Source organism: Pteropus alecto, unplaced genomic scaffold (genome assembly GCF_000325575.1).
Source record: "Pteropus alecto unplaced genomic scaffold, ASM32557v1 scaffold76, whole genome shotgun sequence".
In the NCBI taxonomy this organism is placed as follows: domain Eukaryota; kingdom Metazoa; phylum Chordata; class Mammalia; order Chiroptera; family Pteropodidae; genus Pteropus; species Pteropus alecto.
Window position 1 is genome coordinate 21,244,159 of NW_006443138.1, and position 6,178 is coordinate 21,250,336.

The following is a 6,178-nucleotide window of genomic DNA, read 5'->3' on the forward strand; positions in this document are numbered from 1 at the left end:
CCTCACTGTACCAAGAGCTAGGAGTTTATCAAGCTTTAAAGAATATTTTGTATGACTTCAGTTGTGTCTATTTGTCAATATATTGGTCTATATGTGTTACAGAATTTGGTCTATGATTTGCTTTCAATATAATCTGTTGACTACGTTATCTACCATAAGCAACCTAAGAGTTGTGCATGTTAAATTGGCTTGAGGTCAGTTCATAGTAGTTTATGGAGCACTTACAAAGTGCCAAGTACTTTGCATATATTATTTAATATTTATAGTAATCTATACAATAAACCTCATAATACTCATTACATAACTGTTATTGTTTGTTTTGTTTTTAGAGAACCATCTATGCATAGGATAGTGCTCATCATTGTCATTATTTAGAGAAAGAGAAGCAAGATGATCACTTACACCTATGAAGCAGTAACAATTACGCGTTTTACAGGTGAAGAAACTAAGCCACAGAGTAGTTAAGTAACTACTCAAGGTCACAGAGCCAGAAAGTGGCCAACCTGTGCCTGAGTGACTCTGAAAGCTCATCCTTCTAACCATTATGTTTTACAGCATCCCTTAATGATTCTTTCTCGTAAAATAGTAGAATTTATGGGCTAAGACAAGAGTTAAATTTCTTATAATACAGTATTTACATTGCAGAGTTTTCTTATGTGGTTGAGAGGTATAAAATAACTTGTCAAGTCCTAAGGCATGCTGGGCAGCTATCAGGACTATGGATAATTAGACACCTTTCAAAGCAGTACTCGCAGCGTGGAAAATGTCCTTAAAGACTTTGATCCAAATGACTGATTTCATGACAATGAAGGGCTCAGAAAGCTGAACAAGGTTCTTTCATGAAGAGCAAAGGAAATAGGCTAGCGCTGAGTCTTTTCAGGGCAAACATTGGAAGCTGAAGATTATCTGTGCTGATTTTTTCCCCTAATCCTCTTTATTGGGTTTCTGGTTACCCGACCTTAGTATAGCTTGTACAATATCATCTCTGTAACCCTTGTGTTTGTCGGTTTATCTTGATCAACTATCAGTGCAAAGTGAGAAGCTGCCTTTCATCTGGTTTCCAATGGTGCTAACTAGAAAAAGAGAAACTAAAAAGTTTTCATTGAACAGAAATAAAGTAGTCAAGGTATTAAAGCACCGACAGTGAACCTAAAGAAGGTATTTGAAGAAGGAAGCCTTCCTAGGGAGAAGGTTCACTAAAGAGTATCAACACCATAGGACATTGTGAAAAAAGAAAGTTGTCTAAAATCTTGATTATTTGCAGTGGTACAACGTTTTCCTATTTGAACTTCAATAAAGAGTTTTTGTCAATTCATCTGTATGCTGAAACTGTTCTCCTAAATCTAATGCATCAAAGATCTGGCATTGTTAAGGAAGGTAATCCTTGAACTCTCAGCAATATAAAGGAGAGCTGGAAAAAAAGGTATAATGCTACATAAATCTTCCTCTCTAGAAAGAAAATAGAACAAGTTTGATTTTTGGGGAGACCAGCTAAATCAGGTGGCAGAGCAGAGAGAGGCTTTATAGCCAAAGAGGAAGGAGAAAGTAAACAAGGAAATTGTAAAACACAAAGTGATTTATTTTACAACTGTTTATTAAATGAAAGAAGGAGGAACATTTTGTTTATCTAACGTGCTTCCTTTTACACTGTGTTGTACTGAAAAGAAACTTTGCAGTCAACAGACCTGGGTTTAAATCCTGGCTCTACCACTTTCTGCCTGGGAAATGTAGGACGGATTCTTTAACTTCTCTGAGCCTCGGTTTCCCCATAGGTTAAGTGGAGTTCCAAATACTTATGTCCAGGCAGTGTTGGAGCCTATGTCTGTCACTAACCTTCTGTTTGATTTTGGGCAACTCAACCTCTCTGAGCATCAGAAGCTCCATCTGTAAAATAGAAATAAGAATGCTTCCTGTCTCCAGTCTAGAGCTTTTGTGGACAAAACACATGAGACTGTTACTTTTGGTGGTTTTGATCTGTAAACAAAATGACTACCTAGTAGTGGCATTCTAAAGATTAGTCAGTAATGTATTTCAAGTGTTAGTTTATAGTAGCCAGGCAATAAATGGCACACAATAGGCATACAGTTAATACTAAAACTACATTATTGAAATCATACAAGATCTGCTGGTGGCTTTGGCTTATGAAATACTTGCTTTCATGAAGAAAACTATATGCCAGAGCAGACAATATACGAGACAATAATTTCTCATATTTAAATTGTGTTCTCCCTCATGGACATGGACAATAGACTAGTGGTTACCAGAGGGTAGGGAGGGAGTGGGGAGGTAGATGGGATAAAAGGGCTCAAATACGTGGTGACAGAAAGAAATCTAACAATGGGCAGTGAACACACAGTACAATATACTGGATTTCGTTAACCAATGTCACCATAACAAAAAATTAATAATGAAAAATAAATTGTGTTCTCCATTTTTTAAAGCATAATCACATTCTTATGGAAAAGGGCACACACACATTATACTCCTCATTTGCCAGAAAAGAAGGCTGAGATGCAGAGAAATTTAGTGATATCAATTAGAGATGATATGACTTTAAGTAGGGGAATTGGGCCTGCAACTTGTATTCCTAAATTCTGTCCTAGTGACGTCCCCATTACACCACATTTGTACTGTCCTATGGGTCTAGCATATCTTTCTAGAAATTCTCTGTTAGGGTAAATCATAAGAGCATTCTTGCAATCAAAATAGGCTTTGCTCTTATGAGTTCATGATGTGTTGCTATCCTTGGCTTATTGTTTCACTCTTTAAATGTAAAAAAAAGAGAGAGATAATAAATTCTCTGTAACATTTAGAGAGGAACAGAGAGAACACACTTTTGCTAATTTGAGTAGACTCGTGCCACTATCAGTTTTGAGCCTTGAACTGATTTCAGACCCTTGAAAATTAAAACTCAGAAAAATTTTTTGCCATTTTTTCAGAAAGCTTGAAGTTTTTAAGATCACAAACCAAATTTATCACCTCTAAACAGCTAAGGGAAAAAAAATCAATCAACAAAGAAAATAGGAATATCAACAAATTATTAAATTTTCTTTGAAACATACCTACGTCTGCTTATAGTACGTGATTACTGACTACATATTGTGTAAAAGCATTGGGCTCCTAAGCCCAAACTGACTTAGAGACCTTAATATAGTTTATTTTACCCAGCTAAACACTTTAACATTTGATAACATTTGGTTGTTTGCAATATTAAAATACTTTAAAAAAGTACACCCGTCCCTCTATTTACGTAGATTACCCGTTCCACACGTTTTTTTTTACGCGAAAAAAAAACTGCGTGAAAAGAGTCCACCAGTATAGAAAAAAAATATACTAAAGAAATAGGCCAATATGTCATAAAAATATTTATTTCACATATTTTCTCAAAAACTGCTAATGAAAATTCAGAAAAAAATAAATAAATTTTATTTGCTGTCAGTGTCTATACATAACCTAAAGCAACCAACCTCTTTTTAATGGGCACGAAGTCACTCTTCATCGATCTAAATATTTGGAAGTACTACTTCGGTTTCATTATTTATGTTTATGTTTTTGGATGATCTTTTTCCAACCCATCTTTGCTAAGTTTTCATAAATTCTTCGATATTCACTTCGACATTTAAAAAATCTTTTTGAAATTTTAAGGCTCGCTGGATGTTTGGATCAATATCTAGAATTGTAGTTTCCAGTTTTGTGGCCAATTGAAGAGCTTTGTAAATATTTTCTGCAGGGAATGAAACTGGTTCAAGGTCACTGCCATATTCATCGGCAGGATGGGCTTCAGCTATTAAGCGAATTAATTCATTATCGATTAATTCATGAAGAACTAGTAATTCGTTAATATTATCTACATTCAAATTGTCAGAGCCTTCTTGAAATTTATGTAATAAATTAATAATGTCAGTTAATCCCTCTTCAGTTGTTGGAACCATATTCCCTGTTACAACCACTTCTGTCCATATTGGCTTTCCAGCAAGCATTTAAAGTTGATGGCTGTATATCACTTAAAGCTAAAGCAATATTCTTGATAGGACTTAAAATTGTGTATTTATTCCAGGCTTCTGTAAGTGATTAATATCTTCAAGTTTGTTAAAAATATCATTAAAACTCCATGTAAAAATAATGCCTTAATCTAAAGGTCGAATCAAGGAAGTTGTGCTTGGTGGCAAATATACAACTTTTATACTTGGATGTTCTAAATTGTGTGGATGACCAGGTGAATTATCTAAAAATAAAAGTATTTTAAAAAGAAGACATTTTTGTTTCATATAATTGTCAGCTTCTACAGCAAAACATTTGTAAAACCAATCCTGAAAAACATCAGTAGTCACTCATACTTTTTTATTTGCCATCCAATGAATGAGATGATCATTAATAATTGTGTATTAGTATTATTTCTTTGTATGTTGCTGAATTAAGCTATTGGTTTTTAGAAAGAGTAATCGCCAGTAATGGAAATGAAAAAGAAAGAACCGCGTAAAATGAGACCGTGTAAATGGAAATCGCGCATAAAAATGTCTGTGTAAACGAGGGGCATATTTACCATGTGTAAAAAACTTGTGTAAAAAAAATACTGCATAATAGGGACGAGTGTAATAGAAATACAAAGCATTACATACATATAGTTCAGTCCAACCTAGAATAATTTAATTCAACCTACAATACTCACAGCAGGCCTACTCTCTAGCACATGATGCTAGCCCTGAGATAACTAAGATGTATCTGCCTTTGAGTAATTCAGCATATAAGCTTTATGGTAAAAGGCTTATAGTTGTGAACTTTTATTGATCTTTTTCTATGTATCAGCCACTCTGCCAAGGGTTTTGCGTATGTTTTATTTTTTAATACTTCCACCTAAGTCCTTTGGAGGTAGCATTTTATTAGCTGCATTTAACGGATGAAGGAACAGTGGCTAGATTAAGGAATTTATGCAGGGATATACAGCTCATAAATGGTTTAATTCATTCACATAATCGATATACTAACACAGATATTCAGAAAGAAAACAACATACTTATGTAAGTAAACACAAATACTTGTAACTTATTTTTTTAAAGTATGAATATACTTTTTTCTTCTGTAATTGAAACAAATGTATTTGTTGTTATTGTTTCTCCCACCAACTTATGCTTAATTAATGATCAGCAATAGTAGCATCGTCGTTGTGCAGAAAGGGCAATGTATTCATAATCATAGAGGACCGCAGAAGTCTTTCATAGCTATTAACTTAAGCCTCAAGTGCTCTGACCCTGTCACTGCATTTCGTTTATTTTTTAAAAGATAAATTATAAACAAAATGATATTTAAACTTAAGGCCAACTTCATAATAAAACTTCTAATCTTAAACCATATGTATGCTTTTTCTAGGACATTGTGATAATTACGTGCTTTGAATATATTCAGAACTTTTATTATAAAAAGATCCCAAACACACAAGGACCTTAGATATGAGTGCAAGAGGGGCACAAGTGTAGGAAGGAAATTCAGAGAAACATGAAGCTTTAAGAGAATAGACTGTAGCCCATTTTAATTAAAGTTTTGGATAGAAAACTCTTGATAGAATATTTAGAAAAATATTAGAGATATTTAATTCCATTCATGCATTTAAATAGTAGATTGAGTGACTATGTTAGTTAACAGGGCTACGGTATAAAACTACTACTGACTAGGTGACTTAAACAATGGAAATTTATTCTCTCACAATTCTGGAAACTGGAAGCCTAAGATCAGTGTCTGCCAGGTTGGTTTCTTCTGAGATCTCTCTCCTTGGCTTGTAGATGGCTGCCCTCTTGCTGTGCCCTCACATGGCTGTCCCCCTGTGCATACATGCTCTTGGCATCTCTTTGTGTGTATGAATTTATTATTATTAGGACAGCAGTGAGATTGGATTATGGCCCATCCTACTAGCTTCATTTGAATCAAATCACTTTTTAAAGACCCTCTCTCCAAACACAGTCACATTCTTGGTACTGGGATTTAGGGCTTCAACATATGAATTTTGAGGGGACACAATTTACCCCATGACAGCGACCTGTACCTGCAAAGAGCTGAAAGTTCTTCCAGATCTAGAATTTCATGCATCTTCTTAAAAATGTTTACTATATATAAAATGACCACGATTTAATTGACCGATATGCTTTTTAAAAATTTTACAAATGCCATTCCTTCTTTTCTGTTC

At 34.4% G+C, this 6,178-nt stretch overlaps 1 pseudogene; it reads left to right on the plus strand.

The window, feature by feature from the left end:
• The first annotated feature begins 390 nt into the window (after window positions 1-390).
• LOC102880300 overlaps window positions 391-6,178 on the plus strand; it is a 6,730-nt pseudogene continuing 942 nt past the window's right edge.